The sequence below is a fragment of the Cyprinus carpio genome, chromosome A7 (assembly GCF_018340385.1).
Source record: "Cyprinus carpio isolate SPL01 chromosome A7, ASM1834038v1, whole genome shotgun sequence".
NCBI classification, from domain to species: Eukaryota; Metazoa; Chordata; class Actinopteri; order Cypriniformes; family Cyprinidae; genus Cyprinus; species Cyprinus carpio.
The window spans coordinates 45292264-45310105 of NC_056578.1; the positions used below are offsets into that span (position 1 = coordinate 45292264).

Genomic DNA, 17842 nt, shown 5'->3' on the forward strand with positions numbered 1-17842 from the left:
TAACAGAATAAAAACAAACAAAACAATATATACATATATTCTTCTTCTAGTTCTTGTTCTCCATATTGAGAGTTAATCAAGCGCAGTATCTGAGGTGATCATGTTTTGATGGATTTTGATGACGTTGCTCCAGTCTTTGAAGTTGTGGAAAGTGTTTATGACCAGAAATACTTATGTTGAGGATGTATTTTTATCTCTGTGAGGTATCTGTGCGATACAATTATACTATTTTAATTGGGCCTCATAAAACTTGTCAGGCTACTAATAACTGTTTACATTCTTTGTTTAAGGTTGCTTTGTCCTGACGTGTAAGGACTGCTCTCTAAAATGTATATAAACTAACATGTTTCACTGCTTTATTAGACTGAATGACTGGAGCATCAAAAGCAATAAATAATCCTTCTGAAGATTCACTCGAGTCTCCTGCTCTTCACTTCTCACTTCTAAAAGTAAACGCTGTCATGTAATTACTCCTTTTAGAGAAGAAATAAACATTTTAAATATTGTTGTGGCGAATCGTCACTCCATCCGATCTGAATCATGATTGTATAGACTGTATGCAGGGCTAAATTTGTGCCGGAAAGACGTTCGTGCTGACCTTTAGCGTGCATGTGATATGTTTCATGGAAAAAATGTAATATTATGAGCGGGCTTGTCGCACAATGGACTTCAGCGTGCAAAAGACGCGACATGTGAACGGCCCTTAGGCTTCTGTCACAAGACCAAGTGCACAGATCCAATACTGCTATGCCTTTTATTTCTCAGATGTTTACATTTAATTAGGACAAAACCGACTGTTTACAAGGATACTCGCCAGGACGTCATGCTGTGTTTATTTGGCCGGTTAAGCTCAACAAACCAAAAAAACAAAACAAAAAAACAATATGACTCATTTTCATGAGATCACGTCAGCCTACAGCAGGTAGGCCTTTTTTTCACAATACAAACAAAACATTGTGCTTTTTGAAAAATAAAGAAAACAAATAAGGGTGCGCTTTCATTCTTGGTTTTCTTGAACTTGTGGCGCGGTCACAAAAATGTAACAGAATTCGGTGTTGACTTGCCGTGCAGTTTTTTATTTGGTTTTGTTAATATGTTCGTTATTTAGGTTCGTATATCGTTTTTCTAGATGCGCTGCGGTGCTTGATGTGACGATGTGTGAATAGTTATGTTTGCGCTGCTGTTTAAGTTCTAAGTTTTAATTTGTTTAAATCTAATTTAACCTTCTATTTTTGTTGGTTAATAGTTGATCGTCTAACGAGTGTCGGTTGTCAGAAAGGAAAATTAACCGAAACCGAAACCTATCGGACACCATGATGGAGAGCTAACTTGAAACTTGCGGACTTCGTGCTACAGAGACTGTGAAGACGCGCTCGACGGTGTTTAGTGTTCAGCAGCAGCAGGCGCAAGCAGAGGCGTCATGCCCATTAAAAGTGAGGGGGCACGTGCACCCTCAGATTTTTGAGCAAAGTGGATTTTTGCATGCAGCTTCCAAAAGACAAAAAAATAAAAATAAATAAATAAAATAAACAGCCGCTTAATATTTTCTATAGGCCTATTAAATACAATTTGAATACAATCACACCAGTGTGGTCAGATCGTTCAGTGCGTCATATCATCAGCTGCTAAATTCAGATCTGTGTTCGCTGGCTGGCGCTGAGCCAGAGACGGAAGCAGGGTTCGAAATGAGAGGGGGTCTGGGGGGGGTCCCGGACCCTCCATAAGTCATTAGGGACCCCCCATAAGAATTCATTTTTTTATTTTGTTGGGTCCCCGACAAATATATTTTAACATTAAAAATGATTGTGAAACTTATAGGTTTTAGTGACGTTTTGTATTTATAACAGTAATTAATTTATTTCTTAGCGCGAGGCAGTAATCAGTGCAGCTATTAGCCGAGTGAGTTCCTATACAGCATCACAGATTGTTGTTGTGGCGCTCCCGCAGACACGTACTAGATGAACGCGGCAAAACGAGACATCGCAAAGAGTGAAATCCTGAATGAAAATCCTGTAAGTGCTTAGATTGTGTTTATATCTCCAGAATTGCTTATAGTAAAATATTAGGAGTTTGAGTTCCTATATTTTAAAAGTTGCATTAACTAGATACCCAGTGTAATGATCAGAAGAGTACGTTTGTCAATGTTTCTTGCTAGCTGTAACTTATGTGTATGAAGCCAAATGATCTGCCAGCTAACAGCAGACCTAGCAGCTAGACTAGTTATTCAAAGCTAGCTTAACAACCTACTTGTCCAGTCAGTGATTACGAAAGATAAGCAGGACTTAATTCAAGTCTGTGAGTTGATTAAAGTGAATGTGATTTGAGCATGAATGTACAGTACATGAGAGCTTCCCTTATGAAAAAGAAGTTTATTCAAGTGTGCTATTAGTATACTTCTTTTAAACTAAAAAATAGGAAATTATGCTTTTAGTTTACTTTTTATGTACTTCTCATAAATGTGCTTTATGTACTTCTCAGAAATATACTTAAAATGACATTTAAGTATACATGACTTATACTTACAAAAAGTCTAAATATACTTGAACTTTACTTAAGTATACTTAATAAAATAAACTTGAAGTATACTACTTTTTGGTAAGGGTTGGTAAGCTATCTAGGAAGCTAATATTATTTTTCTTAATTTAGAATCCTGCACATGGAGAGAAAAAGAGGAAAAAGAAAGATCACCGACTTTTTTTAAGGGTAAATTGTGCTTATGTGATAAAATGGCTGTTGTTGGGGGAAATTGTAGATTTCAGGGATGAAAAAACAACGTGCTTTTCGGCGCCTCCCACCTAGTGTCCCACCTTGGATAGTGTTAGTCTGAACAGTAGCTTTCACAGGAAACCAACAATAGCAAACCAACCAAATGGTCTGGATTGCTTCATATGGAACAGATGGTTGGGAGAGGATGCTGGCGTGGTTTGTTCGCCGCTTCGCCGCTTCTCCGTTTTCTCTAACCAACAGTTGTTGTTATGGTATAACCTATAACATAACGTTTATCGACCAGTAATACGTTCAGAAAGTTATATGTGGATTTTTTTTGTATTCTGTACGGATTCCACCTACTCAAGCGGCTGCTCACCTACCAGTTTGGTATCGCCTGTGGATTCCCGTGTCTGTCCGTCGCTGCCTGTTGCCGTGGGGCTTTCGCCTGAGACCGCTGCCGATGATCGGTTGTTTGCTTGCTTGCTCTGTCTGTTGGCTTTTCTCTGTGCATCACGAGCGTGGCTTGCGGCTAGCAGACCACTCTCCATGACTGGCATAATGCTGAATTATTCAGCCAATCAACTTAAGAAATTCAACAACTATACCACTCCATCATGTACATCAGTCATTAAACAACTTGGACTCCTTCGCCGACCACTTTATGTTCACAGAAGTTGCCGACGAAAGTTTGTTTTCTCCCGGTCTGATCATAACATCTCATCCATCTGGTCTGGCGTGCACACTGTCACATCTCGAACATGTTATCAGAGCGCCGTCACTCCCAGGACTAGTAGCGCTGAAGTTCCCATGACAACGCTACGCACTGACTTGGATGGAAACCGGAGAAAACGTGGATGGGATCTCAGTCTACTTCGGCCAATACAGAGACACACTGCTGCAACGAATATCAAGATTGAACTTTTTAATGCACAATCCATCACAAATAAATCTTGTCTCATACATGATCATATTCTAGAAAAGTGTTTAGATATGATGTGCCTTACAGAAACCTGGCATCAACCAGATGTTTTTTCTGTTTTAAATGAGACCTGTCCCCCTGGTTACTGCTATTTACAGAAAGCCCGCAGTACAGGGCGTGGTGGTGGTCTGGCTGTCATCCACCGAAGTGATCTGATCTTGTCCCCTATAACCCTGCCTGAGCTGTCTTCGTTTGAATGCCTTGCATTTAAATGTAAGCACCCTCTTTCCACTATGATACTTCTCATTTATCGGCCACCCAAACCAAATCCATCATTCATCCCAGAGATGTCCAATCTTCTTTCAACATTCTGTACAATGTCTGCTAATATCATTATACTTGGAGATATGAATATTCATGTCAACTCTTCAACCTGTCGTTTTGCAGCAGAATTTCTCCAATTACTCAACTGTTTTAATCTGACACAACTTGTCGATTCCCCAACTCATACCAGGGGCCATACTCTTGACTTAGTTTCTGATCATAAGGCCATCTCCATGAAGATGTCCTCACTGTCCAGCTTCATCAAGCCCAAACGCCAAATCTGCTTCAGAAATCTGAAAAACATCAACCAAGAAACTATGGCATCTGATCTCCAGCATCTCCTTTCTGTAAACTGTCTACCACCCATGGACTCAGTGGACTATTATAATAACACCCTCAGAAGCATTCTGGATCTTCATGCCCCGGTCAAAACCAGAACAGTCACTTTCACCCGATCAGCACCCTGGTATACCGGTGACCTATGAAAAAAAATGAAGGAGATTCAAAAGCACAGGTCTTACTGTGCACAAGCTCGCTTTTCGGGAACATCAAAAGGACTACTCAAAGGCACGGTCAAATTTCTATTCAAATGTCATCAGAAATAGTCCCGGAAACTCCAAACAGCTGTTCTACACCATAAATCATCTACTCAAACCTCAAACCCCCTCACTTACAGAAACTACAGAAGAGCACTGTAATAATTTCCTGGACTTTTTCAAAACAAAAATAGACTCAATTTACTCTACCTTTTCTGAATCTTCACCACTATCCACCATGACTATCCACTTAAAGCCTGTAATTTTGGAGCCCCTACATCGTTTTCCAGAAATTTCACAGCAAGAGGTTGAGACAATAATTAAAAGGATGAAACCTACCACCTGTACCCTCGACCCTTTTCCTACAGTTCTAGTGAAAGTAAACACCTCTGTCCTAAGTCCTCTGATTACCACTATAATAAACCACTCCCTTCAATCTGGTATTGTGCCATCTGCCCTAAAATCTGCCATGATCAGACCACTTCTCAAAAAACCCACCCCTTGACCCAGATGTGCTTGCAAATTACAGGCCTATTTCCAATCTCCAATTTCTCTCCAAAGTATTGGAAAAAGTTGTAGTTTCCCATCTCCAGGATCATCTCAAACACAATAATCTTTTTGAAAAATTTCAGTCTGGTTTCCGCACTGCACATAGTACGGAAACAGCCTTGGTTAGAGTCACAAACGACCTACGGATTACAGCTGATGCAGGTTCACCATCTCTCCTCATACTCCTCGATCTGTCTGCTGCATTCGATACTGTGGATCATGGCATACTTCTAAACCGGCTGCATCACACCATTGGACTCACTGGCACTGCTCTTAACTGGTTTAAATCATACCTCACTAACAGAACAGAGTACATTTCACTTGGAAGTGCAAGGTCCCGGCAACACACAGTTACCCTCGGGGTCCCTCAGGGGTCAGTCCTTGGCCCCATTCTCTTCATCATTTACATGATCCCTCTTGGCCATGTCATTAGCCGCTATGGAGTCTCATTTCACTGCTATGATGATGACACACAACTGTACATGAAAACTTCACCAACATCATTTTCATCTTCAACACTCACTGCCTGTCTGAAGGAGATAAGGGTGTGGATGAAGCACAACTTCCTCCAGCTAAACAGCTCTAAAACTGAGGCAATTCTTGTTGGCACACCACGTCAAACACAGTCTTCCTCCATTACTGGTATAACTATCACTGATCATGTCATTTCCCTCTCCACAACTGTCACCAATCTTGGTGTAAGATTTGATCCACAACTCAGCTTCAAAGCCCATATCAAAAACCTCTGTAAGACATCTTTCTACCATCTCAGAAATATTGCAAAACTCCTTCCAATGTTGTTAACCTTAGCAGATGCTGAAAAACTGGTCCACACCTTTGTCTCTCCAGACTGGATTACTGTAAACGCACTTCTCATCGGGATTCCTAACAAAAGCTTGCAGAGACTGCAGTGTATGACTCAGAATAGTGCTGCTAGGATCCTGATGAGAGTTCGAAAATATGATCATATCACACCCATTCTCCATTCACTTCACTGGCTTCCTGTTTCCGCCAGGATTGAATATAAGATCTCCCTTCTAACCTACCAGTGTATCTATGGAAATGCCCCCCCCCCCTATCTGAAAGAACTACTCACACCTTCGACTACTTCTCGATCACTCCGCTCAACAAATTTAAACCGCCTCCTTCTCCCCAAGACAAAGCTCAGCACTATGGGTGATCGGTCTTTCTGCTCTGCTGCTCCTCGGATTTGTATCTGAAAGATTGGAATACCCATCTGAGGGCACCTCAAACTATTGAGACTTTTAAAAAAGGACTAAAAACATTTCTTTTTAGGAGAACTTATGACGTTTAATTATTAAACCTTTTAGTATTTTATCCTTTCTAATTGATCTTAATTGTAGCACTTTGAGATTTGTTTCAAATGTAAAGTGCATTACAAATAAAATGTATTATTATTATTACTACTATTAGTGTTTCTTTTACTCTCTATGGTATCTGCAACTGCATCAAATTCTCATCAAATTCTGCTAAAAAAAAAAAAAAAAAAAAAAAAAACTCCATGTCAATAAAGAACGAAATATGTTGTAGCCTATTTTGACCGTCAATACTGCCGATGTTGTCTTTGCTGTATCAGTAGGCTATATATTTATGTTAAACATCCAAATGTAGACTGGTCTGTCTGTCGGCGCACAGAGCCACGCAGTCGCAGACAGCACATGAAGTTCGTGAACACCGAATTCCCTCGTCTTTCTTATCTATTTGTGTTTGAACGAAAAAAAATAAGTCAAAGTGCCCGTCTCAACGAGTTTGCCCGTAAACGCAGCCAGAGAAAAAAAAACGGACGCATGTCATTACTGGTATTAGATACATGCATTCGTCTTAAAGGGACAGCAACCCAATATACCTGCAGCTGTTTGGGTCACGAAAGTTAATCAAACAACAAAAAAGAAAGAGAAAAAAAAAACACTTGTGTAGCTAAAGATAAACTGTATTAATTATATGAATCATATTTAATTTATACAGTGAAGGCAGTGCTATTTTACATTTATTCGATGTCTGTAATTATGTCTGGATTATTATTCAATCCAGCGGCCAGTTGTTTTACAAATTCCATTTAATGTAACATAAGGGATGAGAAATGCCATTTGTATTTGATCAGACCCCTTAAAGGTGCATGGTGCTGCAATAATGAGTACACCGGGTGGATTTAGAGTTAACTTCCTTGTTCAAGGACAGAATGACCTGTTATTCACTTTGTCATGTCAGGGATCTAAAGTGCTGTAACTATGTTTCTCCAGAGTTAGAGGGTTACCTGTTAGATTATAGCCACTTCTCCAGACACCACTACAATACTGGGCCTAGCCCAAACCATGAAAAACATCCCAAGACCATTATCCCACCTTCAACACTGGTCCATATAATTTTGCCTACAGTATATAGTGTAGCAAGGTAGTCTTCAGAACCTTTAATAATTAAATTTTAGGGGACCCCCCAAGAGTCCTAAGTCATTTCGAACCCTGGACGGAAGTGTTTGTAAAGCTCTGCATCATAACCAATCACACACGATGCTGTTGAGCTTATGAATGCAATGACCAATCAGAGGAGTTCAGATGAGTCATCGCTAAAATGCAGGTGTTTTCTTCACTCGCTGACTGAATAACTCTTTATCTCATCAGAAACAACAAAGTGCAAATGTAAGAATCTGTAAGATATTAATTTCACAGTGTAAACAGCTTCATTGATTTTTTTTTTTTTTTGGATCAACTTTTTATTATTTTTAACATATAACAAATAACCTAATATATCCATTCAGAATAAAATGCAACAACAACAACAACAACAACAGATATATAATCAATTTACATATTCCAATGAGAGAAAAAAGCTTCAGTGATTTTAATGTTTTTGAGAGTGCTCGACTAGACTGTCAGTGAAAATGTTCTTTGATAATGTAACTTAAAATGTTTTTATTCACATTAACTTGCAATGTTAAATTCACATTAAATATAAAATCAGTCATATTAAAAATATGTTATGACATGACACCCATATCTGTTAATTAAGTAAACAGACAGGTTTTTTATGCATATTACATTATTAGTTTGTTTTTTTGAATATCGCACTATAGATATTATTATATATAGGTGTGAGTTTTGATATTTTTTGTTATTTTAGTTTGAATAAATAAATTAATTAAAAAATAATATGTGCCCCCTCAAAAAGTATTTACCATGAATGTGTCGGGGGAAATAGTAATGAGATATTTTAATTGTTTATTGATAAACTAGTCAGTGTCGCAAAGATGAAGTTACCGATCCTGACTCTCAGTCTGCTCACTGTACGCGCCTTTAGAATTCCTTACGGATTACATCATGAAAGAGTTTTTGTTTTCGATTAGAATGATTTCATTTTAAAGCCGTAATTTAAAGCTTTCTATAGATATATTAGTCATGTCTGTGAGGCATATATTAGCTGACATTCTGTTAATTTTTGTGAAGCCTCCTGCGGCTGAAAGCGCATCCTATTTGTTTTCTTTATTTTATAAAAGCACAATGTTTTGTTGATATTGTGAGTGCACACAAATAAAAGCAGACCTTTTTAAAGTTCCGAATGATGATGTATTGCTCTTACCTTTATGAGCAAAAATTACTTGCATATAAATTATGTGCATTAAAATAACAACGTATTTTAAGTTGTTTCTGTTGTTTTTTAAGTTGTTTCTGCTGTTAGAAAAAAAATGCAAGTGACGGCGCTGGCGCCTCCATGTCCTGCAGAGGCTTAGCTTCCACTCTCCACACAAACGATTGGATATGTGCCTAACAGCGCACATTTTTCTAGGTTGAATGTTTAAACTAGCATTGCCATATTACACTGTTTTATGTCTATAGATTTTATTTTAGGCAAGTCTAAAATAATGTTATTGCAGGAATGCTCCTTTACGGTATCCCGGATCCATTACCCCGCTTTGTTCTGGACCTCGCAATTTACAAATTAAGCTCTGACTGTATGCATCACTTATGTTTGACGGTAAAATGCACTTTTCACATTTAATGATGTGTTTGTATTTTGTCTCTTAGGGTTTTTGGTAAGTCCTTCCTACATGAAATATGGTGATTTATACAACAACACTTTCATGACAACAAATAATTAGCAGATTTTAATCTTATAGTGTTACAGAAATCATGTTTTTAATACACAAAAATATTCAGATAATACCAGAATGTAGTAACAGTGGTATTCTCTGATCTGTCCATAATCTGTGAGGCTTTGGCAGTGAACGAACAAAACAATGCAGTGTGAGAACAATTACTGAAGACTTTCTCCGTGAAACAGACTTTAAGTAACTTGCATGCACTAAAAGAGTAAATATCTTAGAATGGATCTGGTTCTCTTCCTATTTCTTCATGTATTTCTGTGTAGAGTTTGTCTCCTCCCTCATCTCTTCTTGAAGTGTGAAACGCAGGAAGTGTCTGGTTTAGTTAAACCAGTCTGTTAATGTGTCAGTATGGGCTCCAGTGCACTGTCTCTCACACTCTGTGAGTATTTCATTATATTCTACACTCTCTTCTGTTTAGTTTTCTGTTTTTAATACAGTATTCAGCTGAAGATTAATGGTTGTGCTGTGTGTAGGAGGGTCTATGAATCCAAAGTCTTGCTGTTTATTGTATTCTTTCTTGTTCAGATTAATGTGATGATATGTTATGTGTGGATCAGATACAGAGTTTCAGAGAACATGTATTCATCTGTGCTGGTTGTGAAAGATGGAGGCTCTGTGGACATGTGCTTTTGCTTGGTTTTGTTGAAATACTTGTTCTTATTTCATGAATTTCAGTTAAATCAGATACATTTTTATTAATATGAGATTGGTGTTGTATGATATTGTATCTTTTAATAGACTCTCCATCAGAGGTTCAGAGAGTTTGAGAACAGTGACCAAACACATAAGTTACTCCATCACTTTTAATTCTTTCTATCCCTCTTATTGAAAATTATTTGTCCTTACTAACTAACTTCTGTTTTCTGAGACAATTTTTCAGTTATTTTTAAGCAGTTTGTCTCAATGTGATTTTTAGCGGATGTGTGAAGTCAGTTCTCCGTCAGTTCTTAGCAGAAAAACCACAGCTGTAGTTCATCATTAACATATGAACATGTTCCACTAACACTTGACACTCAGAAAGTGTGTTCGGTCTTCATTTTGAACAACATATTTATTGTTTCTTAATGTACTTAATATAATAATATGCCACTGGTTCGCTTTCTGATTCACTTTAACTGAACTGAATTTGGTTCATTTAAAATATACTTCATGTGAAAACACCCCAAGTGTTCAAATTCTTTTCACAGTCACTATAGTGTCACAATTATCCCTTGTGCTGCTGAAAACCCTGTAGCACATTTGAAAGGCCAGCCTTTTAAAAACTGCTTGTAAATCTCTTATTATGCTATATTATCACCAAATATTGGATTCAGTCTTTTTTGTCAGCTTGTTTTCTTTCAATTAGGACAGAATTTGTATTTGTTTGGGAACTGACTGATTGTTGGTGTCATTAATCTTGTGCTTATGCACCTCAGTTTTTAATAGAAAAAAGCATTATTTGTGGATATTTTTGTCAATAAGCAATCAAATATGAAAATAATTTGCACTGTTTATCACACTATAATATGCTTTAGGCTCAGATCAACGATGCCTACAATCAATCAGTTTTAAAAATAAATACAAAGCCTGTCCCAATTGATAGAAAACAAGCTGACAAAAATATTGAACCTAATATTTGGTGATATAGAGTATAATGAGAGATTTATAAGCTATTTTTTGTAGGCCAGTTGTTTTTGACCCGGAGCAATATAACCTCAAATGTTACAAGGTGGGGGAAAAATTTCCAAAAATTGTACAAAAAATGTTGTGAATTTGTTACCCTGTGTGAGCAAAGTCAGTAAGTTTTAGTCCAATGTGATAAAATTTGGTTGCATTTTTGGGTGAAAGAAAATGATCTCAGAACGTCCTGAACACAAGATGAGGGTGGAGTTGATGTTTTCAAACAGGAAGTGAGGCTGTGTTTCTCAAACACCTTGAGCTGATGTGGTTTGGACTTCTGTTCCAGTGAAGAATCAGTGATGAGAAACAATCATCACATTAATGTTAATATCTGCTTGTAATGTGTGTTTACAAGTGTGCAAGTGTTTTACTACATAAAATAGCTATATTTGCTACAGAATTTATTCATCTTTGTTAAAAAGTCTTAGTTCGTGTTAGTTCATTAAATAAAACAGGTGCAACTTTCGATTTTAACAATGTGTTATTAAATATTGGAATACCTATGATTAATGTATTCAATTCAATTTAATTCAAGTTTAATTGTATAGCGTTTTTACGATACAAATTATTGCAAAGCAACTTTACAGAAAATTAAGTTTCTACAATATTTAGTAGTAGCTTATCAGTGATGACTGTCAGTTTATGTGCATATGGCAGAAATGTTTGTTAAAATCAATAAAAGACGTAAACAAACAGAGGATTAACACTATTAACAGCAATAATGCAATCAAACTTATAGCAAAATGTGGTAGTTCTGTATGTTGTCTCTGGGTTAGCATCATCTGAGGTCCTCTGAGGGGCTGGCATCATCTCTTCTCAGGAGTTCTGGATCCAGACTGAAGCTTGTGTAAATCCTAGTTACCACGGGATGTAAATCCCAGCAGAAACAGAGAAACAAATAGAGACATAATTAGCGTAGCTGCTGTTCCAGCCAAGTAAAATTAATTAGTTTAACCCAAGCTAAAGAATAATAATGCGCATTTTGATCAGATATAACTGCAGTCCAAAATTATGAGATGCATTATTTGAATGCTTGGCCAAAGAGGTGTGTTTTTAATCTAGATTTAAACAGAGGAAGTGTGTCTGAACCCTGAACATTATCAGGAAGGCTATTCCAGAGTTTGGGAGCCAAATGCGAAAACGCTCTACCTCCTTAAGTGGACTTTTCTTTCCTAGGTACTACCAAAAGTCCAGTGTTTTGTGACCTTAGGGAGCGTGATGGGTTGTAGCGTGGTAGAAGTCTAGCTAGGTACATAGGAGCTAAAGCATTAAGGGCCTTATAAGTAAGTAATGATATTTTGTAACTAATACTGAACTTAATAGGTAGCCAGTGAAGAGACTGTAAAATTGGGGTAATATGATCATATTTTCTTGACCTGGTAAGGACTCTAGCCGCTGCATTTTGGACTACCTGTAGTTTGTTTATTGAGGATGCAGGACAACCAGCTAGCAGTGCATTACAATAGTCCAGTCTAGAGGTCATGAATGCATGAACTAGCTTATCTGCATCAGAAACAGGTAACATGTTTCGTAGCTTGGCAATGTTTCTAAGATGGAAAAATGCTGTTTTTGTAACATGGGAAATATGATTTTCAAAAGGCAAGTTACTGTCTAATATAGCACCCAGATTTTTGACAGTAGAGAAAATAACAGTACATCCGTCTAATTGCAAATTGTAATCTCACGAGATTCTGTGTAATGTTTTTTGGGTTGCCAATAAGTAATATCTCTGTCTTATCTGAATTTAATAGGAGAAAATTATTGGTCATCCAATCTTTTACATTATTAACACACTCTGTTAGCTTAGATAATTTAGAAGTTTCATCTGGTCTCGTTAAGATATATATATGAGTATCATCAGCATAACAGTGGAAATTAATCCCGTATTTTCTAATGATACTACCAAGGGGCAACATGTATATTGAAAATAGCAGAGGACCTAGGACAGATCCTTGTGGCACTCCATATTTTACTGGTGATAAATGAGACTCTGCATTTAAATAAACAAAGTGGTAGCGATTGGACAGGTAGGATCTAAACCATCTTAAAGCCTGCCCTTGGACACCTGTATAGTTTTGTAATCGATCTATGAGTATGTCGTGATCTATGGTGTCGAACGCCGCACTAAGATCAAGTAAAACTAGCAATGAGATGCAGCCTTGGTCTGACGCAAGAAGCAAGTCATTTGTAATTTTAACAAGTGCAGTTTCTGTGCTATGATGGGGCCTGAAACCCGACTGAAATTCTTCATAGAGATATTTTTTTTTTTTTGCAAGAAGGAGCACAATTGAGCAGAAACAACTTTTTCTAAAATTTTTGACATAAATGGAAGATTTGAAATGGGTCTGTAATTTGCCAGTTCACTAGGATCTAGTTGTGGTTTCTTAATAAGAGCCAGCTTGCAAGCCAGCTTGAATGGTTTTGGTACGTGACCTAAAGATAACGAGGAGTTAATAATATTGAGAAGCGTTTTTTCTGCTACAGGTAACAACTCTTTCAGTAATTTAGTGGGTACAGGATCTAATAAACATGTTGTTGGTTTAGATACGGTGATAAATTTATTTAGCTCTTCCTGTCCTTTAGTTTGCTGTGCAGTTTACTGTATCTTTGGGTGCGATGGATAAAACGGAAGTATTAGACGCTGTAGAATCTACATTTGTTATTGTATTTCTGATGTTATCTATTTGATCAGTGAAGAAATTCATAAAGTCATTACTATTTAACTGTGAGGGAATATTTAGATCGGGTGGCGTCTGGTTATTTGTTAATCTAGCCACTGTGCTAAATAAAAACCTTGTTTTGGAATGCTCAGAGGAATTTTTCATTGGCAGTTTATGTTAACTAATGAATTAACTAATGTTAACTAATGAAGCCCTAATGTAAAGTGTGAATTAACAATAAAGAATCAAAACACTTTTCAAACAATCTCTAGGGCATATTGTAGTCCAGATTAAATGTAATGTAAAAAAAGTTTGAAAATAAATAGCCAGTTAAGTCTAAATATTTAAGTGTTTGGCGCTGTGATGAACACCACAGCAAATCCACAAATCTGAATCGCTATTTAAAATGATTTAAAATTATTTAAATATGTTTCAGAAAGTAGCGCAGCTGCTTTATTTATGGGGTTTCCAGAGTAAAGGCTGCATTTTCTGCAGTTTAGCGCCATCTGCTGTCAGAGAGTGAATGTGTTTTCATTCAGCGCGTCTCTCACGTGTTTCTCCACGTGCTTCTCATGCGTGCTTGTTTACATCAGAGCGCACAAGCAGCATACAGCAGTGTTGTGCATTTTGACCAGTTGATGGGGATAATATTCTTAAAATGCATTCCAAATTCTGAATAATTTGTAATATATAATTATTCAAGGTATTTAGAAGTGCCCACAATAACAATATCGTGCATATTCATTACCGAATACTGGCACATGTCTAGTATATATGTAATAATATAGTATATATATATATATATATATATATATTATATAATATATATATATATATATATATATATTCTATATATATATCTATATATATATATATATATTTTTTTTTTTTTTTAAGTTATTAATTGTATTTTTTTATCTTTTAATTGGTGAAATCAAATAAATTGCTGGACAATAAGGAATCATTTTGTGTTTTGTATTTTTGTTGTGTTTTTTTTTTCTATATTTTCTAATGACAGTTTTAGAGTGGTTTATATACTTTTATATACTTATAAGTGGTTTATACACTTTTTTTCTATTTTGATAGAGAATAGGGCAGAAATATATTAAAATATATTTTATCGTTTAAATACTATAATAAATCAACTAGCACTGCATTTTTCACATAGTTTTTTTTTTTATCTTAAGTTGAAGATGAACATAAACCATTTACTGTCACAATCGTGTGTTTGTTGTCTTAATGTTTCAATCAGTCTAAACGTTTCTGTTTTTTATTCAGCTTAGCTTCGATAGCTGGATGGTTCACTGGAAGGGATACAGCGCACATCAATATTGCCTCATTTTTGTGAAGAACAATTAATTACTGTATTTGACTTTGTGCACGAGAGCACACTCCAGCTTCCAGTATGAATGAAATAAAAACTGCATGAGAGTGTTTAGCGCTTCATAATGTTCACATCGCCTCATTTTGGATACAATTAAGACACCGGGTCATGCATAAACTATTTTGTCTCTTTGAATTTAAATCTAGACTTTTTCACATTGGCCCTTGAAAACCTTAACCTGAACACACTTGACCTAAAACACGCGTGAGACGAATTTACATTTTAATAAAAGTGTGGGGAGTCAGGGGACAGGTTCCCAGTGTATTCTAGATCCATGCTGTGATGTGATTGTGTGTTAAATGATGGAGAAAATCCACCATGCGGTTCTCATGGAGCATCAAAACAGAGAAACACTTTCAGCTGAAACTCTAGACATGTTTCTGTGATCTGCATTGTGGTTGAACGAATGGAAATGATTCATATCTGTTTCTTCTACTTTTAGTGCTGATGTCCTTCATCCACTCTGGACTCACTCAAGGTATTGTGCTGTTTATTAAACAGATATGAATAGTGTTGTAGTAGTTTATTTGTCTACATGGATCACATGAGGATCCAACATTTGTCTCTTTGCTGATAATTCATGTTCATATTTTGCTGTCGTTCATCTTCACCCATCATCATTTGTGTGTGTAGGTCATGCTGCTAAAACACTGCTATTTCTGCAGTTTATGATGAAAGTAAAATAAATAAATAAAATAAAATAATGCCATTAGCTCTTTTGTGATGTTCAGGGTTATTTTAGATGCCAAATGACTGTTGTAACTTAAATTAGATTAATGAGAGTCATAAATGTTTAGTACGACGTTTAATTCATTGTTTTCAATAATAAGAACATTAACCATAAATATAGTAATTAATTGGGCTGTTCCCCTTTAAGAAATCATTGCCCATAATGCTATTCAGACTGAGAGCTCGCTAAGAAGTGAATTTAGTATGTGTATATGCTGCTAAAGTGAATTAATTCCCCTGTAAAACTGTCTGAAACTACAGTAAACAAGTTCTTTGTTTTAATTCAAGTCGTCAGAGTTCATTATTGCTTGTTAAGCGAAGAAGACACAACAATGACAAAATAAATAAATGTTCCCCTCATATAAATTGCATGAGATTCATGTCGATCCTGCTAGCTCTACAAAAAGAAAAAAAAAAAAAGTTACTCACACTCAGGATGCTCAGGGTCTCTTCAGACCTCACAATGGAAATCAATGGCTCATAAAACCATTACTTTTTTCAATTTGTCAAATGAAGTCAGTACATCAGCCACAAACCAGAAAACAAATACAAACAAAATTGTAGAAGTGGAAACTATAAAACATCCACAATGTGTAATTCTGGTGATCTGGCATGATGTTTTATGACGACACAAATGTTCATAATGACGGAAATTACAGCATAAACATGTAAACAAATAAAAAATAAATAAATAAATAAATAAATAAATAAATAATATTCCTCTGTGACATAATTTGTAAGAATATTGTAACATAACTGCAAAAATAACTGCAAAAATGGTACTTTAGTACAAAAAAAAGTTAAACTTTGAAAAAGAGTCATTGTTTTATTATAATGATGATGTTTGAATGTCTCTGCATCAATGTAATGAGACACTGAGTGATCATTGCAGCCATCTAGTGGATGTAGATGTAATTTCATGTTATTTTATGTAATTATTTAAGGGCAGCAATCTACCACTAAACCAGGGGTCGGCAACCTTTTCGGCATGACGTGCCATTTTGAAATTTTCTGGTTAACCACTGTGCCAAAAAAATGAGAATCAAAGATTTGACTGTGAAAAAGACACTATGAATTACAATCTTTTCCTATGCTTTAATAAAGCTGAAACAGAAAACTCATCTATTTAAAACAAACAAAAATTACATGTAGACACTGTTATTTAAGGAAAACAATATCCAAATAGACTTAGACCAGTAACCAACCCCCCACAACATCCTATCATATTTACATTTACATTTACATTTAATCATTTAGCAGACGCTTTTATCCAAAGCGACTTACAGATGAGAACAGTAGAAACAATCAGATCAACGAGAGAACAACAACGGTATACAAGTGCTATGACAAGTCTCAGTTAGTCTAATACAGAACACGTAGCCAGGGTTTTTTTTTTTTTTTTTTTTTTTTTTTTTGAATATGATAGACAAGAAAAAGAAAAGGTAAGTACTAGTATTAGTTGGTTAAGTGCAGGCAAAAAAGATGAGTCTTTAGATGTTTTTTAAAAATGAGTAAAGACTCAGCTGTTCGAATTGAGATCGGGAGGTCATTCCACCAGCTGGGCGCAGTCCAGGAAAAAGTCCGTGAGAGTGATTTTGAACATCTTTGGGATGGCACCACAAGACGTCGTTCACTTGCAGAGCGCGCAAACTTCTGGAGGGCGCATAAGACTGAACTAGTGAGTTTAGGTATGTTGGCGCCGTGCCAGTGGTCGTCTTGTAGGCAAGCATCAGTACCTTGAATTTGATGCGAGCGGCTACTGGTAGCCAGTGTACCTGATGAGGAGAGGAGTAACATGAGCTGTTTTTGGCTCATTGAAGACAACCCTCGCTGCTGCATTCTGGATCAGTTGTAGAGGCTTGATAGTACATGCAGGAAGGCCCGCCAGAAGAGCATTACAATAGTCCAGTCTGGAGAGAACAAGAGCTTGGACAAGAAGTTGGGTGGCTTGCTCTGACAGGAAGGGTCTAATCTTCCTAATGTTGTATAAGGCAAATCTGCAGGACCGGGTCGTTGTAGCAATATGGTCTGTGAAGCTTAACTGATGATCCATCACAACTCCTAGGTTTCTGGCTGTCCTGGAAGGAGTTATGGTTGACGAACCCAGCTGTATAGAGAAGTTGTGATGAAACGATGGGTTTGCTGGAACCACCAGCAGTTCAGTCTTAGTAAGGTTGAGCTGAAGGTGATGGTCATTCATCCAGCTAGAAATGTCACTCAGACAGGCTGAAATGCGAGCAACTACCGTCGGGT

The 17842-nt window shown here is 36.7% G+C and overlaps 1 long non-coding RNA gene across 1 annotated transcript in view; it reads left to right on the forward strand.

The window, feature by feature from the left end:
• Window positions 1-9339: 9339 nt before the first annotated feature.
• The window catches only part of LOC109103442, a 13319-nt gene continuing 4816 nt past the window's right edge, over window positions 9340-17842 (forward strand). The window contains exons 1-2 of the long non-coding RNA XR_006160541.1: window positions 9340-9536; window positions 15303-15338. This is a non-coding gene — a long non-coding RNA (uncharacterized LOC109103442). The remainder of the gene's footprint in view (window positions 9537-15302; window positions 15339-17842) is intronic.